Source organism: Chionomys nivalis, chromosome 1, assembly GCF_950005125.1.
Source record: "Chionomys nivalis chromosome 1, mChiNiv1.1, whole genome shotgun sequence".
Classification (NCBI taxonomy): domain Eukaryota; kingdom Metazoa; phylum Chordata; class Mammalia; order Rodentia; family Cricetidae; genus Chionomys; species Chionomys nivalis.
In genome coordinates, this window is record NC_080086.1 from 147,588,494 (window position 1) to 147,612,824 (window position 24,331).

General features: G+C 42.9%; 1 pseudogene; it reads left to right on the top strand.

Annotated features, from left to right (window-relative positions):
- Positions 1–23,392, top strand: part of LOC130885897 (growth/differentiation factor 9-like) — a 160,514-nt pseudogene extending 137,122 nt beyond the window's left edge.
- Positions 23,393–24,331: the final 939 nt, after the last annotated feature.

The window sequence follows — 24,331 nt, forward strand, 5'->3', positions numbered from 1 at the left end:
AAGGCATGAATGATTGAGTGAATGAATGAACGAATGAATGATGGAATTAATGAACACACAGAATCATTAATGAATGGGCACCTTAACCAGTTACCCACATTCTGCCTCTCACTGAGGGTCTTAGTCACCTAACACATCCCATTACCAAACCATCAAAGGTGCATGTCTCATCTAAAGTCTATTTGGATGGTGAAATTCCTTCTTGTAACCTTTTTGAGTTTGCTGTTTTGTTTGTTCATTTGTTTGTTTGGTGCCCTTGTTTTCAAACAAGGTCAGGATCCTGCAGAACCCCAAGAGCATATGGAGCCATTTGCAAGTTTGTTATGTAGAATTTGGGATTCCTGCCTACCTTGATTATAGGCAGGTGGATGTCCAGGAGTTGCATCCTTTATTTTCCCCCAGAAGAATGCAGCCTTTGTGATTTAATTTGTGGAAAGCCCTGAGCCACACCCACTCCATGACCTAGAGACCTAGGTAAAAATTAGTCAGTAGTGATATCCACAGGGTTTTTTCCTCCTCCTTCTCCTCTTCTCAGAAATGGCTATCCTCCTTCCTGAGATTCCTGGATGCAAGGATCAATTCTAAGCACACAACACCACGTACAGCTGATACTGTGGGAATTTTGAAAACATGTGCCTGCTTCCTGGAGCTTCAGAGAGGTAGCTCAGACTCCTACAACCCCAAGGAGCTTTTCCTCTGTTTCTTCACAAATTCACTCCAAGTTTCTAGTTGCTAGAAACTATTTTAGCTGTCCGTCTCCATTCTCAGTATCATCGCAACATGGATGGTCTGTACGATGCTAAGAAGTTTTGTTGTTAGGTTTTATTTTTCCCTCTTTTTTGTATGTTTTACAATAAATATAATAAATATAATGTAGAATTTCACTGCTTTTTTCAAGAGGTGAAAATCCTGAAGGGAGATAAATTTATCAAGAAGAAAGAAAAAGAAAAACTTCAGTCATTTCTGAGAAGGGGACAGGGAGGGAGAAAAAAAAACCTGTGGATATCACTACTGACTAATTTGTCTATTTTTGAAGGCCCTGGAGGAGTGGTTCAGGGCTTTCCACAAATTAGAATATAAGGTGGCATTCCTCAGAAAAAGGATTGCAAGACTCTGGACACCCACCTGCCTATAATTAAGATGTGCAGGAATTTCAAACTCCTCAGAGCAAACCTAGAAACAGTTCCACATGCTTTTCCAGGTTCCGGAGGCTGGCAGAACATGGACCACGGTGGTTTTTCAGCATCTACCCCTCCTGATAGGCCCATCACTATGAACTCCACTCACACCTGACTTGGAACAAGAGAGCCAGCAGTTCTACAGCATCCCCAAATTATATGGGTCAGCTAGCCTGGCATCTGAAGCAGCAAACAACTAAAAGCGAGAGACCCTGTCTCAAACAAGATGATGGTGAGACACGCTGATAGCTGTCCTCTAATGTCCAAGGACCACACAGCACACACATGGCCACATTCACACACAGGAAGAAGCTCTCTGTCTGTCTCTCCCTTCCCTCCCCCACACGCACTCTCTCACACAGAGAAACACAACTGTAGTATGGCTAATCAGGAATAAATATCATTTTCATACTTAAAAAATAAATCAGTAAATGATGATATTACACTATTTTTATTTTGTAATACAATAATAGAATTTTACAACCATCAGGTCTAAGTGACAAAATAGTCAAGTAAAACACTGAAAATGAATTTTTAAAATGTCATTGATACAAATAAAAACTGCATTGACCATTTCCAAAGTTACTAATAATGCAGAGTATGCCTCTGGGAATCAGGGCCACTTCTGAGGAACTGCAATGAAAACCCCACCGTCAACCCGCACTGCTTCTGGCTCCGTCTACTCAGACCTGAAACTGGTTCTCTTAGCAGACACTTTCTAACACACTCATGAAGAGGGCATTTGAATAGAAGAAAAATTTTACAAAAAGGCATTTTAAAAAACACAAAAGCTAAAAGAGCAAATGATTTCCAAGCTGTATTCGGATGATACAGAGCTTAATGGGTGGTTTCTGGAAGCCCTGCTACCTAGTGAGTGAGCAAGAATGCGTGTGAAGTATTTGTTCTTAGGCTATCCTGGAGTTGAAAGAAATATAAATGACCTTTCCGAACCATCCTGTAAGTCACATTAACATAAGAGGATTGATGAATTCCAACTATCACCCTGTTAGCTCAGAACACCCATATTTTCAAGCAGATTTTAAGGGGTTTGGTTAATACTATTATTATTATTATTACCCATAGATGCTTTCCTGAAGCATAAGGAATTACCTTCTGGTTCCCATCCAGAACCTAGGAGGATGGTTTGATCTGAAGGTAGAGCTGTAGTATAGGAAAGAATCAATGCTGAGACCAAGTCCTAGGTCTGCGTGGCTTCTCCTTTCTGTGTCCTGTGCTTTCCTAAGCAGGGCAAGGTGGGAGGGGATGAAGCCAAACTGTGAGGTGAGAAACATTTATGCATTTTTAAAAACAAAACTCTTGGGAACTCAGAATGTGATCACATCTACAAAAGCTCAACAAACAGTAGGGGATGGGCTGAGGGAGGAGGATCTAAAGTTTGAGACCCTTTTTGTTGTTTTATTTTTTATTGGAGACAAGATCTCATTATGCAGCCCTGGCTGACATGAAACTCACTATGTAGACCAAGCTAGTCTCAAACTCAGCCACTTCTGTGCCTCTCAGAATGCTGAGATTAAAGATGCTCTCTCTCTCAACACCATCCTGCTTGAGACCCAACCTTATTTTAATCTGTTGAATCAGATTAGCCCAAGGAAAATAGGTCAAAGAATACAAATTCCCTAGCTTGCTTGCTTTACATTTCAACTCAAAGTCAAGAAGACTGACTGAGGAGATGATGAGAGGGAGGGAGGGAGGGGGGGGAGAGGGAGGAAGGTGGGAGGAGAGAGAGAGAGAGAGAGAGAGAGAGAGAGAGAGAGAGGAGGGAGATGAGGTAAAGAAAAATAAAAAATTTCAATTCTAGGCTAAAAAGACAAAATAGAGTAACTCTTGAGAAGGACACATTTTAAGAGACAGGAGTTAGGGTCTAGAGAGACTACCCGTGGTTAGGAACACACACTGTGCCTCCAGAGGACCCCAGCTGGAATCCCAGCATTCACACCAGACAACTCACAATCAGCTGTAACCCAGCTCCGGGGGTCACCTCTGAACTCCCCAGTATGTGCCCACAAGTCCACACACTCACATGCGGGCACAAAAGTAATTAAAGATAAAACGAATCTTTCTAAAAAGAAGCTGGAAAGGAGAAGGGAGAGGTGCCATCCTGGTATGCAGGGCAGCCTGAAGGTGTCGAGGGCCAATGAGACTTCGCTCAGCCCAGAATGTTGAGTTCCAAGCCAGATGTGAAAAATAAAACCAGTGTAGTCTTGAAACAAGTCAGAACGTGGCAAACCCAGACACTCCTAGTAAGGCAGGCTAACCTCACAAGGCTGGGCTGTATGATTGTTCTGTAGTTTTTGTCCCTTCGTTTGTTTGAGGCTCTCTGTAAGATCTACTCATTCTCACGTTGTTTTATCATCACCCGAGTCTATTGCTGCTTCACCTATCGACTGTGGCTCTGAAACCGCTGCCCCCCTGATCATGCCGAGGCCCTGAGAGACTTCTGCATCCTCCTGAAACTGCCTTCTGCTGCTGCCAACAGATGTAGTTTTCAACTAAATCCCTATCATGTTATTTACCAATAAAGACTTGAGAGTCAGATGCTGGGGTGAAAACCCGCTAGCTCGGGGGGGGGGCAAGAAGCAAACAGTTGACCTTCCTTTGTAGCCAATGACACAGCAAGAGAGTGTCCTTCTGTGCCCTAAACAAAAAAAAGACTGCCGTGCTCAAAGTCCCTGCCTACAATTTTCTGTGCATCTATGTCTTCCAGACTCCCTCCCACTCTCTATGACTATATTCTGTCATTGAGTTTCGGGATCCACCTCCTTGCAGTCTTAGGGTTCAGTGTGATCCAATATCACGCAACAGTTTTGGTGTTTGTCCAGAATTAGAGGAGAAGCCTGTGTAGATGATTGGATGTCCTGAACTGGTAGACGGGCTGGGAGACAAACTTGAGTGGCAATTCAAGCTTCCCGTGCCTCCCAGCCTCATCATATGGAGCTTTTCTTCTCCCTCCCTGCGGAAGAGAGGAGGCTTATTCTTTGCAGGAACTCTTTCCTGGAGGTCAGTTGGCATAGTGACTAGTTTGAGAACAGTGGGACAAGTCAAGGCATTTAACAACTACAAAATGCCAAGACCTCAGCTCCTGATTCCCCAGTCTGCTCCAATGGGCTTCCCCAAAACTGACAATTTTGGCAAAAGATAAGAAATGTTTATTCCTGTTGAATCAGATTAGCCCAAGGAAAAAAGATCAAAGAATACAAATTCCCTAGCTTGCTTTACATTCCAACTCAAAGTCAACAAGACTGACTGAGGAGATGTGGAAGTAGGCTAGGACTTGCCAACCGGACCATGCACAAGGCCTGAGCTTGAGGAGGGAACAGGCAAAAATGAATAAATAAATAAATAAATAAATAAATACCCCATCTACTAGTTCAGGACATCCAGTCATCTATTTAGACTTTTCCTCTAATTTTGGACAAACACCAAGAATTAGTAGAGCTCTACAGAAAGCCTCAAACAAAGAAACAACAACAACAATGCAGAACAAAACAGATAAGTAGAGCTAAGTAGAGCTTGGATGGAACAAATACATAGTGACTAGAACTGGAAAAAAGAGACAATTCTATGCCATTGGATAGGAACAAGGCATAAGCAGCAACATGTGAGCTATGCAAAAAGAGAGGTTAGAGACTGATAAAAACTTGGTAATAATAAAAAGTTCAAGACGGATCAGGAAATTTAAATAAAAGTATTACAGAAAGAGGAGCAAAACAATTGAAAGAAAAGCCTGGAGAAATTAGAGGGTTATATGTAGGAATTCCAACATTTCTGACAAATATTTCAGGATATGGCAACAGGAAAAATGGGGGGTGGGAGTCACTAGTAGGATGCTGCTAGGTGACTTCTCAGAAGTGACAGGTGACAGTCTAGTTCCTGAAGGGGCCTCTGGGGATACAGAACAGTGGATGAACATAAATGCTTGCCCCAAACACATCATGCTGAAATTCCAGTATATAGAGAACAATAAGGCCAGGCGGTGGTAGCGCACACCTTTAATCCCAGCACTTGGGAGGTAGAGGCAGGTAGATCTCTGTGAGTTCGAGGCCAGCCTGGTCCAGGACAGGCTCCAAAGAGAAACCCAGTCTTGAAAAAACAAGCAAGCAAGCAAACAAACAAAAAGCAAAAAAAAAAAGAGCAATAGGAGTGATGTTTTAACATCACAATTAAAGAATTCTCTATCAAGACAAGATAATAAAACCAAAGAAAGGAAGAGTAATGATCTTGGGAGGAAAACTTAGGGAATCCTCTAAGCTCTCAACAGCCTGAGGAGTGCTCCCTTGAGAGCAGAAGGGTAGAGTGGGGGGAAGAAGAGGACACCATTACCTCATGTCAACTGAACACACCTTAGAAGGTGTGAATTAGAACGTAAACAAAGAAAACTAAGCGGATGGGGTGGGGGAGGCAATACACAGCATGGGGAGAAGAAATAACCACACACCACAATATTCAACTGGGAAATGTATTTGCAAAAACAAAGTGCATCACATAGTTTATTGAATACAAAAGTACATTCAATAGAAAAATATCTGAGAGGTTAGGTTAGAGGATGGAATAAGAGAGCTGCATGCTCATCAATAGAAAGAGATGATTATGCCTAAAAATCACAATTCCACAGGATATAACCCAGGCATAGTTAGAAATACATATATTTCTAAATATATATGTGCACTAATATATATGCACTAAATATATACTACACACACACACACACACACACACACCACACACATATATATCGATGCACCAAAGAAGTGGCCTCTAAGAAAAAAAAACAGAAGTGTGAGACATGATACAGCGAGACATTGTGTTTTATTATAAATTTGCAGTACTGCTTAACTTCTTTTTTCAAGGTTTTGCTTTAAACAGGGTCTTTCTGTATAGCCTGGCTGGCCTGGAACTCACTATGTGGACAAGGCTGACTTAGAACCCACAAAATCTACTTGCTCCTGCCTCTGTCCCTGCCCCCTCAAGTGCTAGAATTAAAGGCAGTATTTTACTTTTAAATGATGTGCATATAATAGTATACATAAATAATGAGCATATCATAGTATGTGCCTTTGATAGGACAATTGATTTCTTTAAAAATATGTTGTTGTTTTCTTTCTGTTGGGCAGTGGTGGCACATGCCTTTAATCTCAGCACCTGGGAGGATGAGTTAGGTGGATCTCTGTGAGTTCAAGGCCAGTCTGGTCTACAGAGCTAGTTCCAGGACAGGCTCCAAAGCTATAAAGAAATCCTGTCTTGGGGAAAAAAATATTTTTTTCTTATTTATTTATTTTCCATGTGCATTAGTGTTTTTTTTCTGTATGTATGTCTGTGTGAGGGTGTCAGACTCCATGGAATTGGAGTTACAGATAGTTATGAGCTTCCATGTGGGTGCAAGGAACTAAACCCCAGTCCTCTGGAAGGACAACTGATGTGGGATTCCTCTCTGTATGCTGTGAATACTATTGGTTAATAAACTGCTTTGAGTCTATAGCAGAGCAGGGCAGAACAGAGCTAGGCAGGGGAAAACTAAACTGAATGCTGGGAGAAAGAAGGCGGAGTTGAGGAGAAGCCATGTATTCCCCTCCAGAGACAGATGCTGGAACTTTTCCTGGTAAGCCACAGCCTCATGGTGATACACAGATTAATGGAGATGGGTTAATTTATGAGTTAGCCGGAAATACTCTTAAGCTATTGGCCAAACAGTATTGCAAATAATATGGTTTCTGTGTGATGATTTTGGGCCTGAGCAGCCGAGAACAAACAAGCAGCCTCCTACAACAGACAACCAGTGCTCTTAACTACAGAGCCATCTCTCTAGCCCTCAAAATATGTTTTTTCAAACTGAAAAATAAAACAAAATAAGAAGTTCAGTTTCTCACAAACTCAGTGTATCAACATGGTAATAAACTACTCGCTCCTCCAGCTAAGGGCTGTTCCTTCCCTCCCTCTGGGCGTCTAGCACAGAGCAGGCATGCCACCAATGTTTCTTGCTTAGGCAATTGCCTCACCCATTACTCAATCTGTCAAAACCATTAGTGGGTTTCTGGTATAGGGATATGGTTCAGTGGGCAAGCATGAGGACGTAAGTTCAGATACCCAGAACCCACTTGAAGGCAGACATGGTAGCACACATCTGTAATTCTGGCACACTTTATGGGAAGATGAGAGAAGGAGACAGGTGAGTTCCTAGAAGGTTGGCATGCACAGCAATAAAAATCAAGAGACCCTATTCTAACAAGGAAGGCAAGGACTGACACCTAAAGTCATCCTTACCTCTGTATGCAAGTGTGTGCCCACATTCACGCACGCACACACACACACACACACACCACACAATTAATGAGTTTCTTGATCTGTATTAGCAGAAAACTCTAAAGAAAAAATAGCTATATGGTGGCTGCTCAATGATAAAGCACTTGCCTTGCATCCAAAAGGTCCTGGGTTCCATCCTATGAGAGCAAGACAAAGACACAGAAAAAATTCATAGCTACTACTGAATGTTGGATTTTGCTCTATGTGCAAAGCATGTATCCCATTGTTTGATTTTCACAAGTCTATGAAGGATATACTTAGAATGGACAAAGAAACTAAAGGACAGTGAGTTTATATCATTCATTAAAAGCTAAGAAGCATCAAAGCTGGACCTAAGCCCAGACTCTGAATCCTCTGCTCAGACATCAAATATAAGATTCTGTTCTCTTCTGAGCAGCCTACCCCATGCACACATTTCCGAAGTAAAATGAATGCAGCCTTAAGAAACGGAACAGTCTAAGAGAAGACCAAAAGCCATGAATGCAGATTATTTTCAGTGGCACTAGTCTAATCTGGTAAGAATTAAATTTATTCTTGATATCTTAAGTATGACAATTCTAATTAATCTGAGATTAGTTGGAAATGTACTTCAGTTAAGGAGGAGCTTTCCATATGGTTTGCATTACAATCAGGATGCACTTGAGAAAGACTAGCTTCGTGTGTGTGTGTGTGTGCGTGCGTGCGTGTGTGTGTGTGTGTGTGTGTGTATGTGTGTGTGCGTGCGTGTGTGTGTTTTGAACCATGAAGACCTGGCTGCCCTATGTAGACTAGGCTGGTCTCAAACTCACAACTGCCTCATTCTCATAAGTACCACTAAACCTTGCCTCAAACTAAAACGGCCCATAGTCTTGGAAGTTCAAGAGCGTGGTCCTGGCAGCTGTTCAGCTCTGATATGAAACCCTCTTGCCTTTATCACATTCCTGTGGACCACTTGTGTGAAGAAGTGATTATATCGTGGATCATGAAGTCAGAGAGAACAGAATCTCACAGTCCTTTGCAAGGGCACACATCTCCAGTGCCCAGAGAATTTTCCACTGGGCACTATTTCTTAACGTTCTACCTGCCAAGAACCCACTGAGGACCAACTATTTCATACATGAACATTTGGAGGGGGCCAACAGCATTAGAAGCAGCCATTGGAATGCAACTGCTTTGAAAATCGTCTCAGCACAGCAAATCAGAGCTCATCCACCCAGGGGGCTTGTGTTTCTTTCACTGCACCATCCTAAAACATCTTTGTAAACACCCCAGAGTCAAAGAGTGTGTCAGAAGTGGCGCTGCCTTTTTAAGTCAACGGCACACATGTACACATGTGGAAGAGTTTAATACTGATAGGAGAGTCTTTAAGAACACATCATTTCCTAATTTTAATTTATTTAGGAAGATTCACTTCTGTGTTTCAAAATATCATTATACTACTTTCTTGATTTTTCAGCATTAGGCATAACCCACAATCTTAGGTAAAGATTCTGTTCTTTCTTCCCGAACCACAATATTTACATATACTCTTGCCATACCTTGGTTATCCTGAAAGAAAGTACAGACGGTTTGTTTATGTCAGTCACTAGTGCACAGACCATCAGAAGTACAAAAACTCTTCAGAGCCAAGTCATCAGATCAACCATGATTACTTTTTTCCTTTCCTACACAACCGCATATCTTTCCCTTTACTTAGTTTTCTATGTACTTATCAGTAATCCAAAACCTCAATTTTCTGCCAAATGTGTGCATTTCCTTCCAAGACACTAAGATCTATCAGATGTGCTAATCGCTTCAGCTCTTTGAAGGCACCTTTCTCAAAGCCTTCCAGCCCATCCTAATGGGGACTGCTTACCCGATGGCGTCCTATCCTGACCATCGGCACGCCTCTCATGACCTGTCACTCCCTCACTTCTGTCCTGTTTCCTCCACCACCTTATCTCTCTTCCCTTGTTTCCTCGACTGCTTGAGTAGTCTCGCCCACAGCAGGTTCTTGAGAACCGTTATGTGGAGATGAACTTCTCCATCTTTTCATGGCTGCATGTCCTGCCACCTCCACAGGCTTCGGATTTGTACTGTAGCTTCAAGTGTTTCTGGGGAGACATCTAGAAACACCCTGAGAGATGGCTCTTTAGATGTGAGATTTGATTTTTCTCCAGTCCTGCAAAATGTGCCTTAATTCCTTTAACGACATGTCTTCTTTCCCCTTAGCAACATCATGCCCTCTGGATGGACCCTGCTTTAGTAGGCTTTTCCTCCTGATTTCTAGCTCTTATTCCTGTCTATTCTAATTCCTGAGATGTTTCCTCAGCATTATCTTGGAAGATTTCTGTTGAAATACTCATTTTTATGCCATTGTTAATTTCTAAGACCTTTCTAATGGCAGCCTAGTAACTGTGTTTTTCAGTCAGTCATCTATTTTAATTTTGTGGTTAAAATCTTTTCTTTTGCATCTCTGAAAACCACTTTCTTCTTACAAGTGTCCTCTTTCCTACCTGACTATTTTTTCTTCTCTGAGAAAGCGATCACCAGCTATTTGAACATTTGGTCTTTATCTTTCATTTGAAGCTGGTCTTGGAGGCCTGCTGTTCTGTGGTTTTCAGTTCTTTTGAGTGTCAACGTTAACTGGGAGGCCTGGGTTTTGAATGTGGCTTGCCCCATTCTGTTTGGCTGCGAAGCAATCCTGTTCCTGGCTGGTTGGGCCACTGGCAGCCTCAACAGCATCAGGCATGTCTCCTTGAGCAGGTCATACCCCTGACTATAGCCTCCCTGCTTGGGATTTGTGGTTCAGGTTGATGGGAGTCTGACGTTCCCAGTGCTTCTTGGACAGTGCCTCTTTGTCCTGCCGTCCTCTACCTTAGTCCAAAGAATTCCATTATTTCACAGGAAACAGACGTTCCAGGCCTCTCAAAGGCTTGAGCCAGAATGAGGCAGTGATCTGTCGTCACTGAATCCAGGACTCTACCTGCTTTTCAACTTTTCTGTCAGTCACCTAACTGAAGGCCTTCTCCTTCGCCCAAGTCCTGTAGGCAGTGTTTGCAGTTCCCAAAGTCTCTCGGAGGTCCTGACTCTGTGACCAGGGATTCAGTTTTCTCACGGCCAGCTCGGCAGCCACTGCTCCCAGGTCTCCAAGCCACTCACCACTTGTCCACATCCCACCCCCCCAAGAACACTCCTGCTGGGTCTCCTCTCTCCTTCTTTTGTCTTTGTGGGACAGTGCATTTTGAAAATACTCTGCAAGATAAGTCAGTGGTTGAAGAGGGAGCTGGAGACACATGTCCACCTGCCATCTTTAGACTGAAGTCTCCCCGTTCTGTTCGGAGGCAGCTCTCACAGAAAGCTGATACCTGCTCAAAAACGACACAGGTCCCCCAACATTTCCAGAAAATATACAAGGCGTGGGGGTTTTATTATCTCTGGTGAAAAGCATTGTTAGTCTTTTAAAAGGACATTATCCACAGGCTGCGGGGATGGCACAGTTAGCACAGGCATTAGAACCTGAGTTTGAATCCCTACAACTCACAGAAGAAGCCAGGTACCACAGTACACGGCTGTAATCCCCCGGTGGGCGGAGATGGGAAGGATCCTGGAGCTGGGCCTGGCCAGTTAGATTGTCCAGCTTGTCTAAGCCAAAGCAGTGAGCTCTAGGTCAATGAGAAATCCTGTCTCAAAGAATGGAATAGAGACTAAGGCACCCCAGAAGTAGAGCATAAGTAGGGCAGCAGTAGCTCTTAGGAGCCTTCTCATCACTGGGTTCTGATAAAAGAGCATCCAGCCCACTGTTCTGTGGCTGCTCTTAGTGGGCAACAACCATAGGTGTAGAAGCTTTCACATAAACCCCCTCTTCTAGGCTAAAGCTTTATCTCCAAACCCAGCCAGGTAGACTCAGTGGTCACTTACTAAGTATTTTTTTCTGCACAGCATTGGGCTAGATGCTCTAGGCAACAAAAAAGAATTTTCAAGATGTGTCTCTACTCTCAGGGGGCTTCTAGTCTGCTTAGGGTAAGTGGAATGAAACCCTCAGAGACAGGAAATGGGGGTAGGGTACAGAGAGGAGACAAATGCCTTATGCCATTAGTCATACCGCTTGCTTGCTGAGGTTTCTATGTTCCTTCCATCTTCCATTTTGAATCACGGTCCCTTAAAGATAAGGAATACATCCGTTCCATGTATGGCACTGGAAAATTATTCTGATTGTTTTGGTCACATCAGGTTCCAGTTTGTGAGTCAATCTAATGCCACTAAATGTCAGCCAAGTTCACCTCCAGTCAAGAATGTCCCCACGCAGCTTCAAATATTTGGTGAAGGGGGGACTACTTGAGATGAAAATTTTGGAAACTCCTCTTTTCCCTTTCTCATCTCCTCCTCACTTCCCTTCTCTTCCCTCCCTCCTTCTTTTCTTCCTTTTTTCCTTCCTTCCTTCCTTCCTTCCTTCCTTCCTTCCTTCCTTTTTTCTGTTGTAGGAGGATGAGCAGAAGGGATTTGGGGGATACAATTATAATATCCATCACAATCCTATTCTAGAAGTGGCTCAGAAAGTCCATGCAACTTGTCTTTAGTTACTCTGAGTCAGTTCTTCCTCCCTGTAATCCTCAGCTGTGTCTAGTTGAGAGATGACTCTAATAACACCATTAGGGAGCATGCAAACTCAGTTGCTTTATATAAGCCTAGCACATATAGGTTTACACTAAGATACTCTCTCCAGAAGAGTGAAGACATTGGAAATGTCATCATATGACCATTTCAAAAACTGTCTCAAATACTGTGATCTGTATTCCTCCTCAACTGAAATTCTGTGAGGGGGGGGGGGAGAGAGACAGAGAGACTCATTAGGGTCTTCCACATTCTTTGTCTGAAGTGGCGCTGGGGGAAAGAAAAGCTATCTAATTCATACTTATATAGATTAGCCCTAAAAACATGACCTATGTTGATCCCTTGATCCCCAAAGTTGGACTATCTTGGCACACTTGAAAGGAACTCAGCCCAAGCCAAGTGAGCTCTGAGCTCTTTGATGGCCCAGAATTATCTCATTCCTGACCTCACTAAGTGTCTTCCTCAAAGTGGTCTCCTCATGCCATGCACAGGAGCCTTTCCCAAAACCACACCCACACTTGAGAAAGACCAGCTTCTCCCTCACTACCAGCCTATCAGCAGACTTCAATCAGGGACTTGCTGGTTAATCAGAAGGAGAAGGTGGTTTCCTGGAGTCTTCCCCGCCACACCCACCTAGAGCACAGCTGTTTGTTGTTTGGTTTCCTGCCTTTTCCGTCTTTCTCACGTGTTCCACAGCGAAGGGTAGAAATGGCTTCCAGCTTACTCACTAGTACCCCACCAGTATTGCAGTCTTACTTTGTTCATTCACGTTAGTTCATCCATTTATGGATTCATTCAACATGATCCCAAGTACCTGTGCAGCTGAGAGCCTCTGTATCCTGGGAACTCACTAAAGAGGGGCTGCAGGAGAATGGGCTGCAGGACAGGAAGGCTGCCCACCGAGTTCCTTTAGTGCTCACTCGCATCTTTGCAAGTTCCGTTCCTTGTGCCTGGAGGACTGAAGAGCCTGTGGGTAGCAGGTGAGGAGTTGCAAGACTCCTCCACCAAGGAGAGGTACTGAGGTTTCCCGCTTTTCCCAGATGTGCATCCGGAAGAGTGGCCTCTGTACAGTGGCATAGCAAAGGCCCGCGCAGAGTCTGTCTGAAGTCTCACGACTACTGAAACTCCACCATGCTCCAAGGGAAAGGAGCCAGGCACTAAGTCTGGACAAGCAGACAGAAGCAGGTCATGGAGGCCTGAAATGAGAAGACCTTGAAGGATACTGAATGTTTTTGATTAAGTAAAAGTCATTTCTTTTAAATTGGCAAATATGTATGTATTTATCATGTCTAGCATGATCTCTGTATGCACTATAGAATGAGTAAATTGAGATAACATATACATACATTACCTCACACACTTAATTTTATGGTGAAGATATTTAAAGTTTGTAATTTTCAAGAACATAGTATGTTGTTGCTATTGACAATAGTCATAACATGCCACACAGTAGAGCTCTTGAGTTTATTCCTTCTATCTTGTATCCTTTGACCAACACCCATCCCCAGCTTCAGAGAATGGCACAATCAGATCCTGTGTCAGGAAGCTTGTCCTTCCTACTCCTACTGCTGGCAGTGGAAGAGAATAGATAGGAAGGTCATTGAAGGGAAAGATTTAGGGCAAAATCAGGCAGGCTATCATGGATTCTGACCTTGGGCAGTAAGCACAAAAAAAAAAAAAAAACCAAAGAAGAGATTAAGGAAAATTTGATGAAGTAGAACACACCAGGTACCAAGGTGAGGGGAGACTTCACCTTATCCTCACATTGACTACAACAGGATAGCAGATTTGGAGAAGGGTGTCTGAATGGAGCTGACTTGGCTGTGCTACAGGCACTCAAGTGCAAGGGTACACGGGGATGAAAATACTCTCAGAGGGAATGGCTGACAGCACAGCCAACAGTGCTGAGGAATTTCCCCAGAGAGAGTGTGGGGAAGGACAATGAAGGGCTAGATGAATTTCTGGGAACACATGAAGAAGTCATCTTGTGATTAAAAAGAACTGAGAAGGACAAATGTGGTCAGCTCCTGCTTTGGCTCCAGCGCTGTTTCTTCTCATACAGCATAGACGCAAGCAAGCCAGACTAATATAAACTTGTACCTCAATCTATTTGTACCGGAATTTCTGCGGGGCCACCAACCAGCTCCCAAATCATGACTGGGAGACTTACTATCACTTATGAGTGTTCAGCCTTATCTTAGCTCTTATTTTAATCTGTTTCTCTTTATGTTTTGCAGATAAAAAAGAAAGTCTTGGGCTTTTTACTTTTCTTTCTGTATATCTTATTTTCCCCGCTGTCTCCATGGCTGACTGGGAGCCGCCTAGCTTCTGGCCCCAGGCATGTTCCTCTCTCTCTCTCTCTCTCTCTCTCTCTCTCTCTCTCTCTCCCTGTCTCTCTCTCTCTCTCTCTCTCTCTCTCTCCCTCATTCTTCTTCTCTTCTTGAGCCTAGATCTCTCCTCCTACTTAATTCTCTCTGCCCATCAGCCCAGTCTATTCTTTTCCTGCCTAGTTATTGGTCATTTAGCTTTTATTAGACTAAACAGGTGCCTTAGGCAGACAAGGGGCAACAGCAACACACCTTTACATAATTAAACAAATGCAGCACAAACAAAAGTAACACATCTTTGCCTAAAGTAATATTGCACAACATGTTGAAGGGCCTAAAGGAGTCTGAACAGTCAGAATTACAAGAAATCTGGGGTTAGGGTAGGGCTTTGTAGCAGAGTGCTAGCCTAGCATGCACAGGCCTGGATTTGTTCCCTAGCACCACAAAGCAAAAACAGCAAATCTGGGAGTAGGATAATTTCCTTGGAACTACTGTTTGCATATGTGTGGCTTGAACCTAGCTATGTTAGTTATAAGGGGAGCATCAGAGAAAACGAAAGGACAGTTCCAGTCTAATGGTAGTGGCTGCCGTGGTGGCACATACCATTAATCCCAGCAGTTAGGAGGCAGAGGCAGGCGGATATCAATGAATTCAAGTCCAGCCTGATCTACAAAGCAAGTTCCAGGATAGCCAGGACTATTAGACAGAGAAACCCTGTTTCGAAAAAGCAAAGGGGTGGAGAAGGACAGCTCCCTCCTCTGCAGCTGCCTGGGGGCAGGGAGAGAATCTGACCAACCTAAAACTAATGATTCAAGATGCCAAGGCTCTTCAGAGACAGGCGATGCTAAGAGAAGGACAGAACTCTCAGAGACCTATGGAGAGACCAACCTTCCTCCCTCCCTCTTCAGTGTAATAGGGTATGTGTGTTGAGGGGGGATAACAGAACAGAGTTAAGGTCCCAGTCCCTGCCATTTGGTAACCTATAACATATAAGGATATTATTTAAACTTAAGAAATAGAGGCTTTCCATTTGTAGGAAATTTGGTGGGCAAATCCTGGTCTCTGCTGATCAGAGGTCATGGCGGGGGTTGCATATGGAGGTGCTTACCCTGGAAAGGTAATGAGAGGCAGAGGTCCATGACATAGTTGCTCTGTAGCTCAGTCTGAGTGGTGATTGCATAGGGAGTACAAATGCGAAAATTCTTCTGCTTGTCATCTAAAACTTGGACATTTTACACAAAGTCTACACCACTAAAAATGGGTAATTTGAAGCCTACTGAATATAGAATGCATTCTACAGAGACACCCCAGAGAGAAGTAAAAATTGTATATCAGTCAGAGGGGGGAAATGGAATTCCTTGAGGATTAATCTACTCTCATGATGGAAAAGAAGAAGCAGATGGAATACCCAGTGAGGTCCTAGGACTTACGAAGGACAAAAGGGGTGACAAGTGGGACAGTCGGAAGTCGTGAGCAGGGTGGGATGCTCGCAGGGAGAAGTAGCCCTGCTAGATGGCAATATTCAAGGGGAGACCTTCGGGGTGAAAACTGAAATGAAAAGGAAGTAAAGTCATTAAATCTGAGGAGGTGTTCAAAGGAATGGAATACTCGGTGGGCAATGTGTGACCACTAAGGTTCTTGAATGAGCTGGCAAGAGGTACACCCAGAGTGTCTGGAAAAATGGCCAAGGACACGAACACGTGAGATGATGAGACGATAGCAAATCACTAAAATTTTGGCCACTGATTTGTGGCTATCTTATTTTTATTACATGTATGTAGATGTGTGTGTGTGTGTGTGTATGTGTGTGTGTGTGTAAGAGTGAATGGCACGACATGTATGTGGAAGTCTGAGGACTACTCTGTAGAGTCTATTCTCTCCACCCACTTTTATGTGGGTTCCAGGGACTGAACTCAGGTCTTACTAGCTTTGTGAGGCAAGCTCTCCTGCCTGCTGAGCTATCTCCTGGGCCATTATGGGAGCTTTGTAGAATGAAGTAATTGAACAGTAATGGTACATGTTGCAAATGGATTTTATAAGTGAGAATAGTTATGTGGTTATATCTGAATCTATATCTATATTAGCAAAAATCGTTTATTCTTGAAAGTGAAGGAAAAGCTCTTGGTGTTGTGTGTCCCTTTTCTGCAAGAGCTCTTTACATTCTTCAACCTTAACCGACTAGCCGAGACTGCTTTCAACACTTCTTCCTCCCTTAAGAGTCCTTTAGAACTTTTCTCTCCCCATTTCCCCTTGCCCCCATCCCACCCCACCATGGCGGACAATGAGGGCTGATGAGAAGCCAAGGACAATGGCTCTGGGTTTTGATCCTACTGCACGTACTGGCTTTGTGGGAGTATAGCCTGTTTGGATGCTCACCTTCCTAGACCTGGATGGAGGGGGAGGACCTTGGACTTCCCACAGGGCAGGGAACCCTGACTGCTCTTAGGACTGGAGAGGGAAGGAGAGAGGAGTTGGGGGGAGGGGGAAGAAAATGGGAGGCGGGGAGGAGACAGAAATTTTTTCAAAAAAACAAAAAGAGTCCTTTAGAAGGGTGTCTCCCAATGCCTGAGGTATAATCGATGTTTGGTGATGGAAGAAAGCAAGAAAGGAAGAAAACAATGAAGGGTCAGAAGTCTAAAGATAACACCAGTTCAAATTTTAAAGCCGCACCAATCCAGGCACCATGGCATGGCGGGATAAGTGGGCAAGAATAACCGAATGTTGTGAAATACACTTGCGCTTCGAAAAGGTCATTTGGAAATGATGCCTTAACATTTAAAAGTCTTTGTCTTTATTACATTTATTGACAATTAATTAATAACTGAACTGATCAACTGTCAAATGATAAAAAGAAACCCACTTCCTAGCCACTCACCAAAAGATGATCACTATAATGAACCTGCTTCTGCCCTAAGAAATAGGGTTGGAATGATGAGAGCCAGCTGGTGACTAATATACTCAGTGCACATGGGCGGAATATCCCCAAGTCTTACTGAATGAAGCAAGCACAGCATGATTCAAAAGTTATCATCACTTCCATTGCCATCATGATCACATCTACCCCATGCAAAGAACATTCCACAAAGTTCCCAAGTGAGCCAGGTAGAAATCCAGAGTTGCACAAGTCCAGGTAAGGAAAAGTGTTTCTTCTAGGAATTCAGATCAGCTTTCCTAAATGACTGTTTCGCTCTGGAAGACACAGGATGGCACACGGCTCACAGAACAGATAGCAAGTGCCAGGAGTCTGGCTAGAAGTCTTCTCGACCCAGCACGATCTTACGCTCTTTCTTGGCTCTTGGCTCCTTTTGGCCCCTTGCCTTTTGCTGCCGCTTCTTTGTGGGTCTCACCATGGCAATCAATCAAGAAACTGGAGAGTAATGAAACCATGTGCCCAAGGAATTGCGAAGGGAAACACATTTCATGGTAAAAGTCATCTCTACGGTTGTTTAGCCTCCAAGGCAGCCAGGTTCAGAAGGTTTGGGGAAACCTGCATGCTCTAGAGACCTACTTTTCCAGTGGTCTTGTGGAGATCTCAGTATTCTGGCCCCTACAACAATTGAGCCACAGGCTGGTTTTACAGCTTCATTTTCCCCTGCTCTCCAACCCATGTGAACTAAGATACATTGCTTTGGGAGGTTTCTTAAATTATATTATAGGTATTGTAAAGATGCCCTTTGAAATGGGCATGGTGGCACACACCTTTAGCCCCAGCACTTGGGAGGTGAGGCAGGTGGATTTTTGTGAGTTCAAGGCCAGCCTGGTCTACATAGCAAGATCCAGGCCAGCCAAAGCTACGAATTGACCCCATCTTAAAAAACAAACAAACAAATAAAAACCTAACATTTAGTCTGAAGACATAGTGGTTTAGGCTTATTTTTAATATAATCTCATAATAAAAATTGTACTAATTTTCTTTTAAAATTTCCCAAGTTTAGAGGCTTTAGTCATGTGGAAAGATAAGAATAAGTTCCAGGGAAGGGCTTGCTTGAGGTAGCAATAAAACTGAAGAAACTCTGATTACATCTGAGTGGAATGAAGGTCGGAACAAGATTTTTAACAATTCCTTTCTACACATCATAGATGTGATCAACAGTTCTATAAATGATTTACTTTCCCCGTTCACACAGGGTACCAGTTTCTTTATCATCCAGTTAGATAAAGTTCACAGGCTTGGCTACTAACAAGAATAGCACAGAGTGAGCAAAACCAAACAAAAACAGCACTAGGTACCTGACAAAGAGCCTTATCATGTTACCAAGGGCAGTGTCTCAGGAAGGTACAAGAGGTGCGTGAGTCCTTGGCTGGCCTAATAGCCCCAAGTTGAGCTGTTACTAGACTGGATCTTTCAAAATCACAGATTCCTGAGCTTCACCTGAGCCCCTAGGAATTGGAAATTCCAAAAGAAGGGCCCAATACTCTACATTTAAAGGTACTCCAGGAGGTCTGTATGATCACTGCGATTTTAGATGTGGCATCAAAACGACATAATTACTTTATATTGTTTTTGGATTCCATGGAGTAAGCAACTTTGTGGTTTCCATTATTCACTTCAGTTTTAGGACACTAGGAAAAAGCAAATAAAATTGGTTCAAATATCATTTGCTGTCATCCAGTGACCATGTAATTGGGATGACAATAACTTCATAGGGTTGTTTGGAGAATTACATCACATAACAAATGCAGATTAAGTCATGATGAGAACAATATGGCAAACAGTTCCACCCTTGAACAAAGCAGCCACACGGGGTGTGGGGTAGTTTTGCATGAGTAGCACTAAGGCTGTCGTTCTGTTCAGCGGAAAGTCTGTTCTTAGTTATCTCCTAAGCTTGGACTAGTCACCTCTGGTCCACAGCCAATATTCTCATCACAAACTGGAACAAGACAAGAACACTCGGAATCACTTCAAGTGTTTAGCATCCCAAATACCTCTGTACAAAAGAGGCAAGAAGTAGAGGCCACAACGGTATAAATCCTAGAAAAATTCACATCGGGTAACAGTCATGAGAAAAATTTCAATACTGTGGGGAAGGTGTTATAAAGAACGCATCAGAGAAAAACTTTTCGGTATAACACAAATTTTAGTAACAGCAAATTTTGCATATATTAAAGAACAGTCTATGAACACAACAAAGTACATAAGTATTACTCTAAAAGGAACCATATAGGACCCATGTGTTTATTTAAATTACATTTTTATATTTTTTAAACCACAATTAAAAATCTTAGTGGCAATAAAACAAAATTATACTAATGTAAAGTGCTTTTTAAAAATAGGTATAGGAGCTGGAGAGACAACTCATTGGTTAAGAGCACAGACTGTTCTTCTAGAAGACATAGATTCGATTCCCAGCACCCAGATGGTGGCTCCCAGCACTCTGAAACACAGTGCTAGGTGATCTGACTCCTCTTCTGGCCTTCACAGGCACCAGACATGCACATGGTTCACAGACATATATGCAGGCAAAATAATACCTATACACATAAAATAAAACTAAAATTAAATTAAATTTTAAAATAGTAATAAATACTTAACAATAAATTATCTCTTTTTATGGGGGTGGAGTCTCAAGGTAGGGTTTCTCTGTGTATCCCTGGCTGTCTTAGAATTTGATTTGTAGACTCAGAGATCTTCCTTCTTCTGCCTCCAGAGCGCTGGGATTAAAGGTGTGTGCCACCACTGCCTGGGTAAATAAATGAAACAGGCATAAATTTATTGGATGAGAAAGTCAACGCTGTAAATATGTCAACTAAATCCATACTTAATTTATACATTGTATGCAAATTCTAATTAGAATTTAAAACTATCTTCCGGAACTTGAATAAATGATGCCAAATTAATGAGATGTAGTGGGCGAAAAACAGTGAGAGAAAGAGGTAGTGAAGGAAGTACGAAGGAGGCGTCTTACTTGCTAGGCAGTGAGCCCCACCTTAACGTCAGAGTTCTATACACTGTGACCCTGATGCTGGAGAGTCCGTGACTGGACAGGGGTGAACCAGAAAATGCAAGAACTGACAAGTGCATACAGTCTTATTTGATAGTGAAATGACAGTGCTATCAATAGGAAAATGCATGATTAGCCAGTACACAATATTGGGGAATTACAGACAGAGCTTTTGGCATTTGAATATTGGCATTTTGCCTCACTTCACCAAAATTAGTTCAAAGTCAACTGAAGGATCAAATTTTAAAAAGAAGAAAGAAAAAAAAGGCACCACACTGGAAGAAAATACAGTGAACATTTACATAGTGGCAAAATGAGAAACGACTTTATATACACTGAATTATGACAGAAACTATAAACGTGATCTTCATTTGACAGAAGAAAAAAATGAGGTACAAGGAAGCTAAATAACATACCCAGAGTCACACCGCTTTGAGAGTGGGGGACCTGGGCCCATGTAGTCTGACTCCAGGTTGGTGGCCATTCTGATTATTGCAGCTTGGGTTTCATATGACAAAGGAAAAAAAAGGAAGAGCAAAAGGAGCACTCAGAATGTAGAGAAGCAGGCCCAGAGCATGCTCAGTTCTAAAGTATGTGCAAGCACAGTCGCTGTCACGCAGCGAGTGTAGATGTCATGTCCATCGTCACCCAACAGATTTAACAATGCTGCGTGCCCAGTGTGTGCCACGGAGCTGGAAACAGAGTTTTCTGTTCCCCACAGTGGAAAACCTAGAACGACCTTTGCAGAAAGCAAGGCAGCAAAGCTTATCAAAAGCTGTAAATGCTGGGTGTTCTTTAATTCCACAATTCCCCTTCTAGATCTTTCTTCTGAAAGGGAAAACTGCAGCCCATTCACTAGGGCATTACATGTGTAAGAAAATGCAAATGCGATCCGCGACTATAAAATTGAGCTGAGGCAATACACACGGAGAAACAGAAGGCTTTATCAGGTATACTCCGACATCAATTATTCTGGAATGGTGACAATGACAAGTGTTAAAATGAAGGGGGCAGGCAGCACAGTATGGTAGCTCTTTTGCAATATAAAATGTCTAGAAAGATCAGATGCAGGGACAGACGGCTACAGAGATACACTAGTGCAGCCAGTGCTGACTTCAGACTAGCAGAATTATGAATGGGTTTTCCTTTGTGCTTTTGGGTGTTTTCCCAATTTTCTCTACTGAACATGTTCTGTAGACAAGGAGGCTAATACTCATTCTAAAGAAAGGGGGTAAAAAAAGCCCAGAGCATTTCTCCAGCTGAGAACAATGAAGGAAACTCCATGTCAGATTACCAAAAGACAGAGAGAATGCTGGCGGCTCAATAGGAGAGCCCATTTTCTCAGTAACTAGGAACAAGGGCTCACTTGGGCCTTCTTGGATGGGAGCTTGATCTCCTTAGTCAGGCAGTTGGCAAAACTCTAGAAAAAGCTTTGTAAGAGATCAGAAAGGGAGGAGAAGAATGAAACTCGACACTCAGCACCTGGTTACGTTACCCGGACTGTGTAAACATGGCGACTGCAGAGCAGGGACCTGAAGTGGGTGGGAAGGTAGGCGGCTCTCATAGCCGAGTTCAGATCAGTTCTGATTCACAGATACCGTAGGCAAGAAGGAACAGGAAGAGGGTGCTGCTATCCTGCTAGAAATCATTAATACTGTTTCATACATAGGTACGGAGATAACAGCCTCATTAGTTACAGGAGGTTTAGCTCAGCAGGAAGTGCTCCATCTCCAGCGATCACTCATGTCATATTCTGGGGTTAGAGGTAGAAGGTCCCTTCTTTGGTCTAGAGACTTCACATCAGAATCCCTGTGGCTGAATTGGCAGAGCTTCATAGAATGCACTTGAATGGATTGTTCTACTTTGGAGAAAAAAAAAAGTAGAAGTTCCTGATACAATGCCAACATTCCTACATCTTGTTGAATTTATGTTGTTAATCTGGAGTCGGGTTATAAATACTACTGGCCAGAGTTGGAGGTTGAAGGGTTGGAAGCAGGAAAGAAAAAGAGGAAATACTTCAACCATGAAAAAGACCATCACTTTCAATTTCTGTGATGTCAGAATAACTGAATGTTCAGTTGTAGATTTCAACATAAAGGGAGAATGGATTTGGTGTCGCAGGGAGAAATAAAACAGGAAGAGACTTTGAAGTTACTCAGGGAAGCAGCGAGAGAGAGCACTGTAGACACATGGTGCTCCTCCATTGAGGAGCCCTGGGAAGGTGTCAGTTATGTGTGGTGGCTGGGCCTCGTTCCTTGTCTGAAGAGGGATTCTTTCAAGAAAATGAAGCAAGAACTTCTGACTTCCAGCAACGTTTGACACTCAAAAGTTTTCTGATGATGCCCACAGTGCTTCCTTCACTTCCCCCTCCTGAAATGTATCACACTCCGGCATGGGGTGGCTGAGGGAAGCTCCCACTGGGAAAGATGTATATGCTATAACATTATTTGGGGCTTTTGGCCAGTGTTTCCATAAAGAGTGGAAGGAGACTTAGATTCTTAGCCTTTGCCTTTCTATGTGAACTTCCATTTCATGGGCAAAATATTATTATTATTATTATTATCATCATCATCATCATCATCATCACCACCACCATCATTATTATTATTATTTTATTATTGCCGATATTTTACTACTAACTTGGGGAACAGAGACTCTACTGAGGTAATAAATTACTAACCGTTTCTGTAGCCGAAGAACACTTTGTTTTCCCTAACAAATACTGACCAGGATATACCACCTGAACCACCTGTACCACCAGTACCATATGAACCACCTGCACCACCTGTACCTCCTGAACTATCTGTATCCACCTGAACCACCTGAACTACCTATACCACCAAACCACTTGTGCCATCTGAACCAGCTGTACCACCTGAAACACTTGTACCACCTGAATCACCTATACTACCTGAACCACCTGAACCAGCTAAACCACCTGAACCACCTGTACCAGCTGAATCACCTGAACCACCTGTACCAGCTGAACCACCTGTACCACCTGAACCACTTGTACCACCTGAATCACCTGTATTACCTGAATTACCTGAACTAGTTGAACCACCTGAACCACCTGTACCAGCTGAACCACCTGTACCACCTGTACCACCTGAATCACCTGTACCTCCTGAACCACCTGTATCACCTCTATTACACACGCACATCTACCACACAGCCTGACTCAGAAGCAGTGATGCTTCTCAGCACAAGCTGCTAAGGAAGAAAAGAAGAATCCAGGAAAGGGGAAATTATTTTATAGTTTTTTTTAACATAAAAATGGGAAAAATTCAGGCATGGAGCTAATAATGCACATGTAATCCTAGAGCTGCGAGGCTCAAACGGGGCGGGTGGGGGGGTCACAGTGAATTCAGGTCAGCCTGAGCTACAAAGTGAGTTCCTGGTTACAAAGTGAGGTGCACCTCAAGACAAACAAATGGAATATGAACCAAGAGGATATAAGAAACTTAAATTTATAATGAGCATTGTTATTAAGGCAGTGATAGGAAGGGAGGCCTAGAGCTTCACAGATTCCCAGAGGATTCCCCCAGGCATCTAAAGAACTAACAAAAATGTTTCTTGAGCTATTTCACCAACTAGAATGGAAGGAACACACCAAACTCATTCCGTGAAGCCAGTATTACCCAATACCAAAACCAGATAAGGACCCCAGAGGGAAAAGTCATAGACCAATTTTCTAATGAACACAGATACAAAAAAGGGGAGAGATGTGTGCATGTGTGTGCTAAATCTCTGGACCAAACAAGACAGTGCTCTTCAAGGTCTGAAGACAAATTATGGAAACTAAGAGTGATGTTAGACAGAGAAATCAGGGGAAAAGGTGAGAAAGACTGAAAGTCCACTTGTTTCTTGCCACAAAATTATTCTTTTCCTGCAGTATCATTTCACACTGCCCAGCCATTAGCCACGGACTTAGCAGGGCTGAATAGTTGTATTCTTTGTTCCCTGGGACATGTACAGTTCTGTTTATTTAAAT